Source organism: Meleagris gallopavo, chromosome 3 (genome assembly GCF_000146605.3).
Source record: "Meleagris gallopavo isolate NT-WF06-2002-E0010 breed Aviagen turkey brand Nicholas breeding stock chromosome 3, Turkey_5.1, whole genome shotgun sequence".
Taxonomy (NCBI): domain Eukaryota; kingdom Metazoa; phylum Chordata; class Aves; order Galliformes; family Phasianidae; genus Meleagris; species Meleagris gallopavo.
Window position 1 is genome coordinate 426,299 of NC_015013.2, and position 18,371 is coordinate 444,669.

The 18,371-nt window shown below is 41.2% G+C and overlaps 1 long non-coding RNA gene across 1 annotated transcript in view; it reads left to right on the forward strand.

Annotated features, from left to right (window-relative positions):
* The first annotated feature begins 132 nt into the window (after positions 1–132).
* LOC104910074 overlaps positions 133–18,371 on the forward strand; it is a 45,144-nt gene continuing 26,905 nt past the window's right edge. Inside the window, exons 1-2 of the long non-coding RNA XR_002112851.2 lie at positions 133–1,253; positions 13,308–13,345. This is a non-coding gene — a long non-coding RNA (uncharacterized LOC104910074). The remainder of the gene's footprint in view (positions 1,254–13,307; positions 13,346–18,371) is intronic.

Below are 18,371 nucleotides of genomic sequence, written 5' to 3' on the forward strand. Positions count from 1 at the left end.
TTATAAGGATGTCGTGGGAGACAGTATCAAATGCCTTTCTAAAATCAAGGTAGACTACACCTACCGCTCTTCCCCCATCCACCCAGCATGTGACAGCATCATAGAAGGCCACCAAGTTGGTCGAGCACGACCTCCCCTTGGTGAACCCATGCTGACTACTCCTGATAACCTCCTTTTCTCCCAGTTGTCTGGAGATGGTATCCAGCAAGTGACAAGTGACACATGAGCATCACTGCTAAAACTCAGCACTCTGGGGAGCTGAGAGAGTCTGTATGTCTTAGTTTCAGCTGGAATATAATTGTTTTTGTGTGAGTGTCTGGTATGATGGTCTGTTTTGGTTCTAGGAGACAAATAATGTTGATAACACACTGATTTTTCTAGTTGCAACTAAGAAGTGTTGTATGGAATCTTAGAATCCTAGAACAGCCTGGGTTGAAAAGGAACACAATGATCATCTCATTTCAACCCCCTGCTGTGTGCAGGGTCCTTCACCACCAGAGTCCAGAGCCACATTCAGCCTGGCCTTGAATGCCTCCGGGGATGGGACATCCACAGCCTCTTTGGGCAACCTGTTCCAGTGCCTCACCAGCTCTGTGTATGGGGACAAAGCCATTCACAGCGAGGGCCCGAGGAGCTGGGAGGGAGTGAATTAGGACAGCTGACCTAACATGACCAAAGGGATATTCCATACCGTATGATACCAAGCAGAAGGAGTTTTGAAGAGGATGAGAGTTCATCTCTCTCTTTCTCTCTCTCTGCTGCTGCTGGGGGCTAGGTAGATATTAGTTGTGGGGTAGTAAGCAATTGCTCGTGCATCACTTTGTTAATATATTCATATTTATGCATAAACATAATTATTATCCTTTTCTCTGTCTTGTCAACCCACAAGTTTTACTTACGTTTTTTTTTCCCCCCGATTCTCTCCACCATCCCACTGGGAAGGGAGGAGGAGTGAGCAAAAAACTGTCACGTTTATCCACCTGCTGGCTTAAATCACAATTTTAAAATTGGCATGCTGTTGCTGTGACACTGAGAAGTGTGTGGGCATTTGACAGAACTTTAAATATGTTAACTTAAGGTGAGTTCCTTCTCCTGTAGAAAATTAAATAGGAAAAAAAAAAAAATTAAGGGGAAACGTAGTGTAATCTTTAATGATTGTATTGACCAGGCTGCATCACGGATGTTAGACCACGTTTGGGAATACAGCATGTAGTGAAAGCATGAGTTACGTAGCTGAAGAAAGCTCCCATAAGGTAAGCTGGGCTAGAGACATAACTGCATTTCAGTACATTCTGAGTCGGAGCCCCGTAGATAGCTGGAAGGGGAGTTGTTAGCTAATTTTTATGCACTCCCTGTTTCTTTTTGTCATTTTTAAAACTAAAAGCAATTGAAACACTTGAAGTAGATGCCAACAACTTAAGTATCATGCTGATGATCTTTGTAGCTCATGATGGTTTCTTTCCTTGAAGAACTTTGGGACTCCCTTACTATGTAAGAGATTAAGAATTGCTGTGAATCAAAGCATGAACACACGTTAGGTCTTATCTGTATAATGAGCAGTTTTTCAAGAAGGCTGTTTTTCTTAATCTGAAAGTCATCCATTTTAAACCAGCGTTACTCTGATCCTTTCTCTTGGTGTAAGTCCTTAATTCATGATGAGCGTGCAGACTTCCTAGACCTCACAGTACTGCTTGTACCGTCGTTAGCTGCAAGAAAAAACTAGGCAGTCTGGTCTTTTTTTTTTTTTTTTTTTTCTTTCCCCTTTGTTTCATGTGGGCTACTGGCAACAATGAGCCATAGTCTTGTTGAAATGCATTTCTGGATATTGCAACATTGGATCTTCTTTTTAAGTCAGATGAAGGAGGTCTAAAACCAGCCTTCAGTTCCAGACTGGATTAAGTTTTAATCATTTTGTACACAATTTGCCATGTATAGCTTAAAAAATGTGCCTAAATAGTTGTGTTTAATTAAAAAAAAACTAAACATTTTCAGTGCTAACATTCTGCCATTGTAACAGCATAGATGGAAATGAAACAGAACAAACATCAAGAGAACAAACAAAACTCTCGAGAAATAAAGAAAGAAATCCCACAACACCCAGCAGTTTGCAGGAGGCAGTTAAAATGACAAACATAAATTCCTACTGATTTTACTGTGTAAACAAAATGGTTAAAGTGTTCCTGGAAACTAGGAAGAATGTGGGAGTAAAGGAGAACAGTAACTGTAGCAGTAACTGTGCCAAACTACTTTTCTCCTAATAAAGATTTTCCACTGCTTTTGTCTGTGAGTGGAATGTTTCATCTGCAAGAGAGTTCGTTTACAACCCTGTTTGCTGTATAGTTGTGTCAAGTAAAAAAATGCTGAATATCTTAAAAATTCTGTGCTTACAGTGAAATGCTGGGACTTTCAGATGAAGGGACAGTTGTTGTCTGCATATTTAAAACAGAAATAACAGCAGAAGACCCACAAAGACCTGAGCCACTACAAGATAATCTAGGGCATAAGAAGTAGACGAGCATTTCTTGTTACTGTACTGTGTGGCTTATTAGTCTAGTGACATCTTGAGCATGTGGCTCATAAAAACAGAAGAGTTTCACCTTGCAACTAAAGCCCATTATTTCCAACTATAGGACTCTTTCCCCCTTCAATGTGCAACCTTATTTTTTTTTATGATACAATTAATCATTTCTTTATGTTAATTTTCACTCTGTTTTCAAATTGCTGCAGAGCTAGTACAAATAGGTCAGCAGAACAGTGTGTTTACTGAGGTTCTCTCTAATAATCTGGTTAGTGTTGTTAAAATCTTATTAGACACATGTTTTTATGTGTTGCACAGCTCTCTCTGTTGTGTGAAACGTTTTAGTTGCAGATGTCTTTCTGTACTAGGCTCTGTCTGGAGAAGAGCTGATCATGGTGGCCTCACTGTGCATTTGTCAGAACATCCTGATTTGGTTTCTTACTTGGCATGTTTTCTTCCAAATCAAACACAGACCTGGAATTTTCTGGAATATACTTGCTGCGTGGAGGAGATGCTACTCAGCAGAGATGTTATTGAACTATTGACTGAAATGTCTAGGCTTTACTATTTCTGCTGTACTTTGACACAGGTCTTCCAGTGGTATTAAGAGAAAAGACTGAAATTGGGTATGGTAGAAACTACGTGTCAGTGTACAAATCATAGAATCATAGAGTGGCTTAGGTTGGAAGGGCCCTCAGGGATCACCTAGTTTCACCCCCCCCAGCTGCTGGCAGGGTTGCAGCCTCTGGATCAGGTGGTAGATCAGGCTGCCCAGGGCCCCATTCAACTTGGCCTTGAATGCCTCCAGAGACTGGGCATCCAGTTCCAGGACCTCAACACCGTCTTACTATAAAAACACTTAACCTAACATCTCATCTGAATTTTTCCTCTTTCAGTTTATAATCATTCCCCCTTATTTCCCTTTGTCCTATTGCTATCTACCCATTTAAAAAGTTGATATCCCTCCTGTTTATAAGCTCCCTTTTAAGTACTGGGAGGTTGCTGTCAGGTCTCTCCCAAGCCTTCTGTTGTACAGGCTGAACAAGTCCAGATCCCTCAGCCAGTCCTCGTGCCTGGACTCTTAAGGTTTTCTTGGTAAGCTGTTCTTAAGGAGTGCTTCTCCCAGCCATGGACGTGGGTCAGGGCAACCTCCGATACAAGTGCAGCACTTTGCACTTGGCCTTGTTGAGTTTTGGTTTATATGTATATAAACCAAATATATAACTTCGGTTATATGGGACCACTTTTAAAGTCTGTCCAGGCTCTTCTGGATGGCATCTCTTCTTCCTGTTTTGTCAGCTGTACTACTCAGTTTGGTGTCATCATTGTTGCTGAGTGATGCTGCTGTCTATGTCATTGATAAAGATGTTAGGGAGTACTAGTCCCAAGATGGACCCCTGTGGGGCATCATTCTTGAGTGGCCTCTGCTTGGCATAGGTCCACCAACCCTCTGACTGCAGCCTTGCCACCATTTTCTTATCCACTGAATAGTCTAGCCTTCGAAACCATATCTCTCCAATGTAGAGATAAGGATGTGGTGTGAGACCATGTCAAAAACCTTGCAGAAATCCATGCTAATGACATCAGTTGCCCTTCCTTTGTCCACCAATGCCGTTACTCCGTCATAGAAGGCTGCCAGGTTGGTCAGGCTGTGCTGGCTGTCTTGGTTTACCTTCTAGTTTTGCATGTGCCTTAACATCTCTTCCAGGAGCATCTGTTTTGTCATATTCACAGGCGCAGGTGTGAGGCTCACTGGCCTGTAGTTCCCCAGATCTTTCTTTCCCACTCACCAGGGACTTTGTCCAATAGTTACGACTTTTCAAATATGATGAAGAGTGGCTTGGCAATCACATCAGGCAGCTCCTTCAGAACTCTGGGGTGAGAGTTGTTTGGCATCACGGACTTGAACTCCTTCGGCCTCGTGAGGTGATCTCTGACTTGCTCTGCTCTTAGACCAGGAGGAATTTTTCTCCTTTGAGCCCAGCCCTTAAGTTCAAGGACACAAAAGGTATGGAAAGCCTGACTGGACCTGAAGATAGAGGCAAAGAACTCAAGCCTTCCACATGTCTGAAGCAGCTGGTTCCCCCCCCTCCTCTCCCTCAGAGGGGTTACACTCTCCTCTCCTTTTCTGACCAACATACCTGTAGAATCTCTCTTATTATTTTTCACACCTCTTACCGAGTTTGCTTTCATTTGCACCCTTGCTTTCCTGGTCTCTGCCCATCTGGACAGTGTCCCAGGCCACACGTCCCCACAGGCACTTCCACTGCTTACAGTTTTCATTCACTTCAGTCGGTTTGACCAGCAGGTACTTAGCTGTGCTACTTTCCTGCCTCTCCTGCTTGTTATCCTGTACAGGGAGAGCTCTTTGCTCTCAGAGAGGTATCTTTAAGTGCTGCCAGATCTGTACTGTCCGTTGTCCCTAAAGATAATTTTCAAGGGGATCTCACCCCATAATTCTTTAAATAGCCCAGAGTTTGCTCTCTTGAAGTTCGTGGTCCTGACTCTGCTCTTTGCCAGGCCCACATCCCTTGAGATCACAAACCTGACCAGGGCCTGGTCACTGCAGCTCAGACTGCCTCTGATCTTGATCTCTTTAATATCTCCTCCACATTGGTGAGCACCATGCCTGGTAATGCTTCACCTCTGGTTGCCAGTACCTGAACAAGAAAGTCATTCTCAACTGACTTCAGCAGTCTTTTGGATTGCTTGCAGCTTTCTGTGTCCTTTTCCTAGCACCTGGGTTAGTCCCATGAGGATGAGAGCCTCCAAGTGTGATGCCTCTTGAAGCTGAAGCAAGATGGCTTTGTCAACAGGCTCCCCTTCATCAGGCAGCCTGTAGGAGACCCTGACCACCAGACGTCCTTCACTGATCTTGTTCCTGATTTTAACTAACAAGCTCTCAACCTGTTCTTGACTTTTTCAGGAGCAGCTCTTTGCAGTTGTATCTTCTTAGCATAGAAGGCAGCTCCCTCCCTTACCCTTCCTACCTTCTCTATTCCTTCTATAAAGCTTGTAGCCCACAGTTGTTGTACTCAAGTTACGTGAATCGTTCTGCATATTTCTGTGATAGCAATTAGTCATAGTTTTCTAATTCTGCTATCACTTGTGACTCTTCTGCTTATTTCACAGGCTGTGTGCATTGGTGTAGAGACGTTTCAGCCAGGCTGATGACAACGTTATATCTTTTCATGTGATTGTATTAGCTTCTACTTAGTTGTGAATAATCAAGGACTCACTGCTGTCAAAAGTAGCTGTAATAGCATTTACTTTACTGTATTGGAAAAGTTGAATTGTAGAAGTGAAGGGAAAGAAAGCATCTTTCAAGTACCTGAGCCTGTGATCTAGTATCCTAATATATTACTTGTCTCTTGGAAGATAAAAAAAAAAAAAAAAAACATGAATGTCAAGAGCTGTGTAGTATCTGTTTTGAGGGCAAACGTTCATTTTTAGTGTTCAGTAAGGTATCAAACAGAATTGTCTCTTAACTGCTTGCTTTGTATTACGGAATCATACAATGGCTAGGATTGGAAGGGAATTTTAAAATCATTTAGTTCCAAGCCTCTGCTGCAGGCATGGTTGCCAGCCACTAGATGTCTGGGGTTGCTGCGATCCACATGCAAGCTTGCATTTGGCTTTGTTTGGCTTATGTAGGCCCAGTTTTCAAGCTTCTCCATATCCCTCTGGATGACTTCCTTCTATTTTGTCAAGTGCACCACTCAGCTTGGTGTCATCAGCTAATCTGCTGAGGGTAGTCTTCATCCCACTGTGTACGTTGCTGATAGTGATGCTGAGGGGCACGCTTCCCAAGGCAGACCTCTGGGGGTAGGAAGGCTTTACAGAGGAGTCTGGATAGGCTAGATCAATGCGCTGAATCCAGTTGTTTGAGCTTTAAGAAGACTGAGTTGCTGAGTCCAGCGTTTCAGTTACAGAAATTCTATGCACTGCTACAGGCTTCAGGCAGAGTGACTGGCAAACTGAGTGGAAGAAAAGGATCTGGGGATTGTAGTTGATAGCCAGCCAGCACTGTGCCAGATGGCCAGGAAAGCTAGTGGCATCCTGTCTTGTATACAAAAATAGTGTAGTCGCTAGGACTGGGGAGGTGATCATTCCCCTCCACTTGATGCTCGTGAGCCATACCTTGAGTTCTGCGTTCAGTTTTGGGCCCCTTAGTACAAGAAAGGCATTGAGGCCCTGGAGCATGTTCAGAGAAGGGCAACAAAGCTGGTAAAGGGTCTGAAGCACAAGTCTTACAAGGAGAGGCTGAGGGAACTTGGATTGTTTCTTCAGAGAAGGGCAGACTCAGGGGAGACCTTATTATTACTTCAATGAAGGTCGTAGCAAGATGGGGTTTGGGCTCTTTTTCCAAATGCACCATGGGTGGTTCAGGCTGGATATAGGAAAAGTTTATTTTCAGAAGGAGTGGTCAGGTATTGGAACAGGCTGCCCAGGGAGGTAGTGGGGCCACCATCCCTGGTGATTTTCAAGAAGAGGGTAGATGTCACACTGAACAAATGGTCATAGGTGTGTGTTGATAGTTGATCCAGATATCTTGGTGGTCTTTCCAACCTTAATGATTCTATGGTTGGTCTCTATCTGGATATAGAAAAGTTGACCACAACCCTCTGGCTGTGACCATCCAACCCATTCTTTATCCACTGAGTAAATAAAACTGCTTTGAAATCCTTCTCTCTCCAGCTTAGAGATAACAGCTGACGTACTGAAAAGTAATTCAGCCTCTCTGGAAGTCTTATCTTTGAGGTAATTCATTTCTCTGGATGTAACATAAATATTTAGGTTGAGTCACCGTGGGCTGAGGGGGTGCTGCCATCCATGCAGAATAGAGAGTTCTGCATTAGCTGTCGGAAGATGAATTCTGAGAAATACCAAGAATATTGATTCTTCTGTGGGCAAGTCTTTAATTAGTTTGTGTTGAAGACTTCTTTCACTGTTCGTGATGTTAACAGCTACAGGTATAAAACCATGTGAACTTTATTGTAAAAAGATGACAGCAGTGGTTCATTGTACTGTTTTCTGTGCAAGTCCTTGGAGAGTTTTGATTCTCAAAGCATAGCCCTCAGTCATTAACTTTGTATGCCTGCATGCTTCCTCTTCACCTGGCTCATGATGTTTTCTTAATTCCTCACTTTCTCTAAAGTTCTTGTAATTACAATACTTTGTTTTCATATATATATATTTTTCCATTCCAGAGAAAGCAGAAAGAGTGTAGGAGATAGGACAGCCATCAGAAAACAGAAAGAAAACATAGTTTAAAAGTACTTGTAACTTCTATCTGTAGTTGAAAAAACATTCTTAAGGATTGTTCTCATGATTCTACAATACTGGCAATAAAGACGTTGGTATCATCTAGAGGCTGATAATTAGCTGCTGGTTAGTGATACGAGGTATGCTTTCTTCCCATTGGATGTTAATTCACAAGCAGTGTCATACGTTAACAGCCTTCTAAATTTTACTTGGTTTTAAGCAAGCAGTTGTATGTTTATTAAGAACATAACTTCCACTTTTGGTCTGTGTTTGTGTGCATACATTCACATACACACAGCTCTGTGGGTGTGTGTATATTCATATATACACACAGAGACTTCAGTGTATGTATGTATAGAAGTGTCTTTGTGTCAGCAGAGCACCTTACTGGCCTGTGAAAACTAGCAATGTTTATCAAGCAGTTTCTCAGCATTTTAGGAAGACACACTTTTGTGATGTGGCCCAGTGGTAAGTGCTAGTGAAGAGATTCTATTCTAGTGTTTGTTATTTATTCACTCCAGTGAAATATTCTGTAGGTGTGATTCAGTTGTAGAAGAGATGTAGAACAGATAAAGCTTGCTGTGCCTCACTGAGATGTATATGAGGACTTCTCTGTTTTATTATTGTTGGCCCATGACATCAGAGGTGGATGTTGGTGGTATGACAGTAGAGGTTGAACCTTCCTGCCAACATTCCATGCATTTTGTTGTTGTGGGACAGATGTCAGTAGAGGGGCAGTGTGACAAAATGGTGCATATGGACTAAAGGCGTGTTGTGGAGTTCCTCCATGAGTAAAAAATGGCAGCTGTTGACATTGGTGCTTGCTGGAAGGTTAAATGGTGGATGTATGTGCAGTGGGTGGTGTGTTCCAGCAGTGGCAACAGCAGTGTGGAAGGTAGGCTGTGTTCTGGATGGTCATTCACATTTTTAGTAGCGCAGCTCTTTTACATCTCTGGTGAAAAGCAGATAGCTAATGGTAGTGACTGCGTTCAGAAAACAGGGTTTTGTAGCTGAGAATGTGCTCTATCAAATAGTGTGACTGTGCTCGTCATAACTTCTGTGGTTTGCATGGAAGTAAGTAGGTGTTCCTGCTCCAGCAGAGGGATTGGACCAGATGGTCTTTCAAGGTCCCTTCCGATCTCTGGCATTCTGTGGTTCTGTGTGTTACTTTTGGAGTGACCTGCATGCGTGAGTCTTGAGCTTCTGGTAGCTGCACAGAACAATCTGTCAAAATGAGCTCAGTAGTGTTAAGTTTTCTTGCCCTTGGCAGGGATTTAGAAGCAAAATTCAGACATGTCAGGAGAAGGAAATTGGTGCTTGTTTTGCTTGTTTGTGGATCAGTTCCTGTTCTCAGGATGTAGCCAGAATGCCTGTTAGGAGCATTATATGGAATTAATGCTTTGACATTCGCATAGAAGGAAGGGAGAGAGTCTTTTTTTTGCTGCTGAGCACAAAGGAATACTTTGTTAGCTTTCAGGTTGGACAGTCAGTGATCTCATTTTGGAGTGTCTGTTTTATCCAGTTTTACGATGATCATTAGCATTATTAGACAGTGAAGAAGAAAAGGTAATAGCTTAAGTCAGTGCAATCCCTGACATTCTGGCCTGAGCTATGAACGGGGTATTTCTGGATGCTGAGGAAGAGTGAAGCTGTCTCTTTGAATTAATCAAATTTCCACCCTCAGAATGTTACCACTGTAAGTACTTGGGGAGAAGAAACAATTATGGAATTATTTCAGTCAGGGAGCTCACCCTGGTTTGTATTTAACTCATTAGCTCTACTTGTTTCCTTTGATTCTCATAAAGATAAACAGAGCTTTGGTGGTTTTTTTTTTTAGTTCCATTACATGGAACTTCTGTGCTATATTTCCTTGTTGTTTGTGCTATATTTCCTTGTTACAGTTTGTGATTTCGAGTAAACTCACATCTGACCTCCCTGGTTTCTTCCCACCAAATACAGTAATGTTATGTTATATAAGAGCTGGCAAGCCTTGGCTTTTTGATGTACATGGAAACAGGATAAGCTGCATTTATTGTTACCTACATTTTTAATAAGAACTTAGTGTACTGCTTACACATTCATAATTTGTTTTTGCATGAGCCAGAAGCAGAATCATGTGAGCTGTCTTTTTTTTTTTTTTTATTTCATTTTGACATTTTGTATTTATTTTTGTTCTGTATTTCATCGTACCACCCCAGAAATCTAGGCATCAATAAAGAGGATGCACAGATCTTTCTGTAATGTCTGGACTTCTGGACGGATATGCTACTTTATTCTTTACTTTTTACGATTATCTGCAGACTTTAAAAGTGCTGTATTACTTGTCTCTTCTTCTTGTTATTGTTTGCTTGTTTCCCTGCTGTACAGAAGGTCTATCAGTAGGCTGTGGGAGAAACAAATAGTACGTGTGCATGTTTTTTTAGAGCATCTGTTGTTGTCAGTAAGAACTATTTGTTCCAATCTTTGTGTTTCCTTGGATATAGCAAATAGGTACTTTTATGTAAAGATCATCCTTGAAGTTGCTGAAGTGACCGAGTAGAGGAACTATTAATTGCTATATGTGATGACTAAATTTCTTCAAAGATAGGAGTTTCCTGAAAAAGTTTAGTTAATTAGCATGTCCAGCTGGCCTGCGGGTCGGGAGGTTAGCCTTATCTTTAACTGACCAGTTGGAGGCTGGAGGCTGTATCAGGGAAGTGGCCAAGGTGGTTAGAAAATAGCTTCAAAAGACATGACAAAAACCATAGAGTATTCTAGCTTTGTGGAAGACCACCCAGCGTAAACAAGTCTACCTTCTGGACAGCAGTGTTAGCCTTTTACAGTCTCACAATAAATCACACTGGTGAGGAATACATATTCTCCTAACATGCTGTTTCTGTGCATGAAATCACTTATTAATTTAGGCATGCTCCATACAGTCATGTGAGAAAATGTTTTTCCTCGTTAATTTAAAGTTATCCACCACATGCTTTAAGGGTGATAGCTTTTGTAAGAAACGTGTGGTTATCAATCACTTGGTGTTGTACAAACACCAAAAACTTTAATGGAAAAGAACATTATCCTGCTATTATCCTGCAATCCTGCTATATGTTAGGAAAGAGCTTTTCACACATAACTTACGAGCTGAAAAACTAAACCAACATAGTATGTACAAGACTGCTTAAGAAAGTAGGTCAATCTCCAGGGCTTATTGACCTGAGAAGTCACTGGAACATGAAGGATTTTCATTAAGCAGTTATTGCGGTTTGTTCTGAAACGGGCATGGATTTAATGGATTTGCTGAGCTCACGTCTTGATAGTGGCATCTTTTCTAGTGAGTCAGGCTGTGGAGTATAACTCCTGGTAGAGCTCTGAGAGTGTATTTCAGCTGTAGTGGTCTAAGGTTAGATACAGCCAACTTCCAGGTAAACCTCTGTGAGGGTTTCCTGCTTACTGGTCCTGGGGATTGAATAAGTAAATTTTACCTGAATTTAGAATGCATTTAAATTTACTGTATTACCCAAAGGAGAAACAGCGCATGGAAAAAAAAATCCAGCAGCTTTTCAGAATAAGGAAAGAAGTGCATATACTCTTGAAACCTGCCTGTCAGATTCTAGATATTATGCATGATATCATTCATCATCTAGCTACTTAAGTTGAGTGCTGTTTTCTAAATTCAGTGATTCAGCCTGTCCTGCTATTTTATCAGCAGAAAATGAAGAGAAAGTATGAATCTTTTTGAGATAACTTAGCAGCAGAGTGTTTGCTTTTTTCACAATCAGAAATTAATCTCTGAGGAGACACAGTCACTTGTGAGTTCTAAGTCACCCTATTTTTCTCAGGTCTCTGCTGTTGCAGATATCACTAAGATTCATCGGGCTCACTGTGAACAGCTTGGACTCAATATCTGTGTTATTTAGCTGCTAATGCTTCTGCTGTATGTGTGGCTGTAAAGACAGGTGACAAGATCATCAGCCCATGAGGTTTAACCCGATGTACGTTATTCTAGGGGGATAGAATGCACAAATTTTCTGAGTCAGTCGGCTCCAGTGTGGGTGTGCTGCGCAGCAGAGCGGAGGATCGCAGTGTGTGAGGGGGGTCCCGGAAGGAAGCTGTTGTCAGGGTGTGGGGAGTGGCCAGAATCCCACAGCTGCTGGGCTGAGGGCGGGCTGATGGGCTGTGGGTCGGGCTGGGTGCAGCAGCGTAATGCCCTTGAACACACAGAGGGAGCCCCTGTGGGGCGTAGTGACCAGGACAAGTAAACAAGGTGTGGCACGGCGGTGTGATGTGGCACTGCAGTTTTCACAGTCGAGGTAGGCAGGGAAGGCATAGTCTCCCTCCAGGCTCAAGAGATCAGCTCGCCTATGGGTCGTCACCCTCACCAGAGGAGCCAGACCTAGACATTGCAGATCAGCCTAAATGTGATCGCACTGCATGTTCAAGACAACCAGGGGATCAGGCCTAGCTAGCATAGGTTCATGGGAATAGGTCCTTCTCGACCAACCCGGCCTTCTATGACTAAGAGGCTCACCTAGTGGACGAGGGGAAGGCTGTGAATGTATCAGCCTGGACTTTAGCAAGGCCTTTACTCTGTCTCCCCCAGTGTTTTCCTGGGGAAACTGACAACTCACGACTTGAACAGGTATGCTCTTTGCTGGGTAAAAAACTGTCTGGATGGCCAGGATCAGATAGATGTAGCAAATGGAGTTTAATCTGTCTGGCAACTGGTTCCTGAGCCGTTTTCCCCTGGAGTCAGTACTGGGACCAGCTCTGTTTGATATCTTCATTAATGATGTGGACGAGGGGTTGGGCGCACCATCAGTAAGTTGGCAGATCGCACCAAGTTGGGAGAAGGTGTTGATTTGCCTGTCTGAGGATAGGAAGGCCGTACAGAGGGATCTGGTTAGGCTGGGTGAATGGGCTGAGGTCAGTTTTACAAAGCTTTACAGGAGTAAGTGTCTAGTCCTGCACTTTGGTCACAGCAACATTACGCAGTGCTACAGGCTTAGCACAGAGCTGTGCTGTTGGGGGAATGGAATCTGGTGATGTTTGTCAGCAGCCATCTGAACGTGAGCCAGTATATGCTCAGGTGGCCAAGAAGGCCCAGGGCATCCTGGCTTATATCAGAAGTACTGTTGCGAGCAGGACCTTGATTGCCCCCTGTACACAGTGCTGAGGTTGGAATGTACTGTCCAGGGAGGTGATGAAATCCCTCTTTGTTTTCAAGGAAAAGGTAGGTGTGGCAGGTAGGCATAGTCGGTAGTGCTGGTGATAGCTGGGTGGTTGGACTATATGATCTTAGAGATCTTTTCCAACTGTAGTGGTTCTGTGATAACATTATTGTAGCTGCACTTTCAGGAAAGGATAAAACCTACATTCTATTATACTTTTTTTTTTTTTTAATTTTTTTTTGTATTATGTAAATACTGTTTTAGCTGAAGATTTATGATTGTCTGAGTTTCCAGTAAAGGATTGATCTAAAGAAAAAAAAAAGAGAGAATCCACCTACTCTTCTACTCATTTATTGTCTTTGCTTTCATTTTAGTTTGCAAATATGCCTGCCACAGGAAATGTGAAGAGAAGGTAAGCCTATTTATTTCTCTTTGTTGACAGTCTACGTGTATCTGAAGTTTAGGCTATAGAAGTTGTGTCATGATGATGATTAAATCAGATGCCAAGTTGACAGGAAAAAAAAAGCAATTTTTTGCTGTTATTTTGTCATTAAGGTAAAACAAGTCCTTGTATAGTTGTAACATCTGCAGTAAAGCTACTCATTCCTCCCACAAGAGGACAAGTTTGAAGTTGAAAACAGAAAGTTGGGCCAAGTACAAACTATGCCCTTCTACCAGGAAGATAAAATATGAGTTTGGGGTGTATATCTAATGTTTACAGCAACAAGATTTAATGAAAACTTTCAGTGGTGGTTTAAGAAAATATGAGAACATTAGTGTTCAGCATGTACTGTAAATTGTATCCAGCAAGTTCAGATTCATAATTGAATTTTTGATATTTTTAAAAATGAGTGCCTTTTGCATCAGGAATTACCCAGCTCAGCCTCCTAGTTTATCTTGTACTCTACAAAAAGAAAGCCGGCTTCATTTTTTTATTTCTTCTCACTGTTTTATATTGTCTTGGATTTTCTTGGCCATTAGGTTAAATCAACTATAATTACTCAGGGCACATTTTCAAAGCTTGCTGAGTTGTAATTGTTTCTGACTTGAAAGTAGATGTTGAATATCGAAATGTAGATATTGAGTGTCAAGACAGCACAAATCTATATAAAAGGAAAAGAGATATTTTATGGCTGCTGAAAGTCAGAATGTCTTCCATAACATGCAGGAGCAGTCTTGAAAGGAAGAGGTGGGAGCAGCAGCCCTTGCACTTAGCATTCCATCTGTTTTCATGATTCAAAGACATCTGTATGGGAAGGATCAAATAAATAATGAACACATCAAGAGTTCAGTTTCTTCTGTGGTTTTCATAATAAAAACACTCAGCAACATTTAAAAAATAAAGCTCCTTGATTTTTTTTTTCGCTTGCACTTATGTATGGATAATTTTGTGGGTTCTGAAAAATGTTGCTATGGGAAAATTAACGGAGCTACAACATGAGTGTCTGAAGGGAAAATAAACATCGTGCTAGTCAAGGATTAGTTGTCTGTTACTTGTGTGTATATAGTTGTAAACTTGGAATTAAAATATTAAAAAATATTAAATTTTTAAGTTAAAAATATTTTTTATTTTAATATGTATATTTGCTAGTGGATAAGTTCTTCTTCTGATACATTACACAAGTTGTTAAATAATTGGAATGGTTTCCACAGAACAAGAACTGTGTAAGCATGAATAAAAAGTGAGAGGAAGGGCTGTTTCTACAATTCTGTTTCAACATATCACTTTTAACAGTGGGGGAAAAAAATGTAACACTCAAGATTTACATTTACATTAATTTGTGTTGCTAAAACAAATAAATATGAAAGAAAATCAATCTGGAAAAGTCAAATCCTTTTTTCTAAAGGTTTGATTTTTCATTTAAGGCTTCTTTTCATACTGTCTTTGCATTTTCTTCCCAGATAAATTTTGTAGAGTAAAAATCATTTTACATACTGGTACCAAGTACAACATTTCTATGTTTTTATAGAGATCTGAAAAAACTAATTGCTAGAAAGACCCAAATGGAGTTCATATGGTGTTGCACAGGTGTTAGACAAGCCATAGGTGTAAAGTTCCTTGTCACGTAATATGCTGTTGGTAGCTGACATAAGTACTTCCATGGTCCCAGATGACTTAAAATTTCCTCATCTCTGGATTGGTGTAAAGCAAAGGTGTCCAAGGAGTGCTAATGTGTAAATTTTGCGTTGTTGGAGGGGCTTTGTTTTTTGCTGTCCTCTTGGGATAATGTTCCCTGCTTTTAACAAGACTGGAATTTGCTTTGAACGAAGGTTATATTTATTTTTATAGTTAGACTACTTAACTCTTGGAGACCACAGATCTATTTCAGTTGCCTGTGTTGTTCACTTGATGTTTAGCTTTGTGGAAGGATTTCTTTGTTTCAGTGTTTCCAGAACGTATGAGTAAATTCAAGTTAAGAACTCTGCTCAGTGAAAAGCTTTGGGATTGATTTGGCCATCTGGGGAATCTTAGAGGTCATCTAGTCTGACTTCCCTGCAGTGACCAGGGAGATACACTGCTGGATCAGGTTGCTCAGAGCTGGTCCTGCCTGACTTCCAGTGTTTCCAGAGATGAGACACCTGCCACATCTCTGGGTAAACTGCTCCATTGCCTCACCGCTCTTACTGTAGGGAACAATTTTTCTTGTACTAAATTCCTTATTCTAAATCTCCCCTCTTTTTGTTTGGAACCACTTCCCATTGTCCTGTCACAGCAGACCCTGCTAAGGAGTCTGTCCCCTTGTTTCTTACAGCCCCCTTTAGATGCTGGAAAGCTGCTGTCAGCTCTTCTCAGAGCCTTCTCTTCTCCAAGCTGAACAGCCCCAGCTCTCACTCTTTACTAAGGTTGATTTAAAACAGCTACACACACACTGTATTGGTATTGTCTGTGGGGAAAAACAAATGCATACAGAATGGTCGTCTGAATATAAAACCTGGAGAGAGATCCATCTCTGTCAAGTTATTATCTAGTTCAGAAAGGAGATGTGGAGATGTGGCTGAGGGATAAATTAATGGAAACTAAGGATTCAAAAATTCAAAACAGAAGTTGTTTTCGACGTGAAGAAGTGATTATTTACAAGTATGTGAACAGGTTTTCCAGACAGGTTTGTTCAGGTGAAAAGCAGACAGGTCTCTGAGCACTCAAGTAATCTAATTATGTCCTGGAGAAATGGAACTAGGAATGGGCTCTGCCATAAAGGGTTTAGTAGATCACTCTTCTCAGAAGAAGTCACTGAACTCTCGTAACCTGTCTGTGAAGTTGTTTGCTGTGTCTCTGCCAGTGCAGCATGATTTTGCAGACAGTGCTCAGTAGCGGGCCTCTTATTCATCAGTTTGGTGTGCATTGCTGAGCAATGACAGCACTGTTGCTCTGAGCCTCAAAAACTTGATACGTTAATAAGACACATGATTTTTCTGACACGTTTTTTGTGTGCTGGTCCCTCTTGAGCTGACTGATTTTATCAGGTTTGTAAGCAAATGCTTAAATTATCTTGATATCAGTAAGCTTGAGTATTTGTTGTGAAGTCTTTTGCTGGATCAACAGTGTCATTCAGCATTATCATTTAGCTTTATGCCTTACTTCAGTTTTTGTACTCAGTGTTACGTATGTACTCAACCTGGAAGATATTTTTGCCTTGCCTGAGTCATTATTTCTTACATAATGCAGTGTGATACTTAGTCAGTCAGACTTGGTGATTCGAAGAACTAATATACTAATCCACGTGGCTCTGTGTTTTTCTTCTCCAACAGGATTAATTAATTTCTATGAGTTTGATTCAACACTCTTCCTTCTTTGCCTTTTAAGGAGCTATTTAGACACCTCAGTGGAGGGCAGACTTAATCAAAGCTTAAGATTTTGTCTTAGTGATCTAAAATCCTTGTTCAGACAGACTCATTTTCTGAGCTGTAGCGTGCCAGTTGAATGCTGTTAAAGCTAGGTAAAGCAATTCATTACCTTCAGATTCTGTAGTTTATTTCTAATAGAAAAGTAAGATGTATGATATGTTTTTAGTGTTTTGCCACTACAAAGCTGCCAAAATTGTAATCATAAAAGGTGCAAACTCAGACATGACATTCTGTCCTGTTGCTTTGCTCAAAGGCCACATTTTTTTTCTATCTGATTCTCATTTTCATGGCATTTGTATTTGAGATATTGTAATTCTCCCCTCGACCCTGGTTTCCCATTTTCTTTGATCAGCAACAGCTTAAAAAGTTTAGAGAATAGGAGTGAGGCTGCCCTACATCCCTCACTGCATTGTTCATTTCTTTCGTAGACTCTCTCGTAGTAAAGGAAAAGCAAACATGATTATAAAAGGAAATGCACAGAAATGTAGAAAACAAAAACAACAGTTTGAGTTACTGTAAAAATGTTACTGGCTGTGCTGCAATGGGGAAACTGACAGTAATCATGGCAATAAAACCAAGCCAGGAGCCACAGCTGGTTTTAGTTCTTGGATACACGTTCATTGTGTACTGCGAAAATAGGGAGGGAAGAAGTTAAAAAAAAAAAAAAAAAATTAGATGTACTGGTTGTCTATTTTCAGGTAAGAGATTTAGAGCTCAAAGTGTATTGGCATTTTAAAAGGCTCGGTAAACTTTTGTCACCTGGGCTGTTTTGTGAATAAACCTTGTGTTTACTTGGGGCAGCCTCATTAAGATGGTAAGGCTGGTCTCTGGCCCTGTGAGGGGTGATCATGAAGGCAGGTACCTTTCATTCCCACAAAGAGAATCAGTGGCTCTTAATAGTCCAGAGAGAAAAATACTTAGGAGAGAAACATATTGCACACTGTGATACGACAATTTTCCTCGTGTTTCTATCGCAGGAAGGAAAGATCCTTCTCCCTTTTATAGAGAGATGAGAGATAAGTCTGCTTAGTTCAGCTCATCCATCTTTTAAACAGTGTGGTAACTATTCAGAATTGAGTTACGGACAGTGCACTGTTGTCAGTTACCAGTCAAACTGTATTTAATTTGGTTGTGGATTAGTTTGTTTTCTTACTGCTCTTGTGATATCCAAATTAAAGGAAAAAAATACTTTGCCTTTACTTCCCTTTTTCTTCAGAATAGTGAATCTAATATTGTGTTTTATGCATTTTCTTCGCTTTGTCTTTTATTCCTCCTGTATCAAATACATAGCTTACATCCTAATTTCTGATGTGCCTGTGTGGTTTTGTTTGATTTTCAGGAGGAGGTTTGAAAGTAGACTGTGCTTAAAAGTTGTTCTCCATCTGCTGACAGCGTACAGTACAGCATTACAGAGGTGCTGCTTCTAGGCCTGTGTTGTTACATGAGCAGAAGCTGATGGCTTTGCAGGCTGTGTGCAGTGTTCTGCATGCCCTGATTGCAGTGTGCTGCTTTTGTGTTCAGTGCTAAAGCAGAAGGCGTGTAAGGGGGCACCGCTTTACACTTAACGCAGTAAGAAAGTGCATTTTGGCAAG